This window comes from Propithecus coquereli, unplaced genomic scaffold (assembly GCF_000956105.1).
Source record: "Propithecus coquereli isolate 6110/MARCELLA unplaced genomic scaffold, Pcoq_1.0 Scaffold227, whole genome shotgun sequence".
Lineage (NCBI taxonomy): Eukaryota > Metazoa > Chordata > Mammalia > Primates > Indriidae > Propithecus > Propithecus coquereli.
The window spans coordinates 3,699,203-3,700,103 of record NW_012147808.1 but is presented as its reverse complement, the minus strand read 5'-3'; positions in this window follow the sequence as shown (position 1 = coordinate 3,700,103).

The following is a 901-nucleotide window of genomic DNA, read 5'->3' as shown; positions in this document are numbered from 1 at the left end:
GACTCTTCAAAGTGAGTGAACTAGGCAGAGACTGACTTTAGAAAGAGGTACTGAGGAAAGGGGGAAGGAGAATCACTCCAAGTATAGGAGGGGGATAAAGAAAGGAGCTCTCAAAATCAGTATTTGGTGGGTCAATGGAAAAAAGAAGTCTTTAAGTGATTTCCTAAGAGATCCGAGACAGCTCCTATAAAATCCTTTTGTGATTTATATAGTCAGGGGAGCCATTTTCAGTTCTCCCATCTCCACATTCAGATCTGAGGCTTCTTTTTTATTCCTCCTCACTTCCCGCTACCCTTCCCAGCCTAAGATAACCATCATTCTGCTCTCTGTCTACAGAAGAGCAATGGTTTTTAATATTCACCTCCCTCAAATGAGTGACAACATGTGAGATTTGTCTATTTGTGCTTAGTTTATTTCACTTAACATGATGTTCTCCAGTTCTATCCATGTTGTTGGAAATGGCAAGATTTCATTCTTTTCTGTGGCTACATAATATTCCATTGTGTATATATACCACAATTTCTTTATCCATTCATCCACTGATGGACACTTGGTTGATTTCATATCTTGGCTATTGTGAAGAGTGCTACAAAAGAGATGGGTGTGCAGATATCTTTTCAATATACTGAATTCCCATCCTTTGGATATATACCCTGCAGCGGGATTAGTGAGGCATATGGTAAGTCTATTTTTAGTTTTTTGAGGAACTTCCATACTGTTCTCCATAGTGGTTGCACTAATGTACATTCCCACCAACAGTGTACAAGGGTTCCCTCTTCTCCACATCCTCAGCAGAATTTGTTATTGACTGTCTTTTTGATAAAGCCATTTTAACTGGCGTGAGATGATATCTCAATGCAGTTTTGATTTGCATTTCTCTGATGACTAATGATGCTGATCA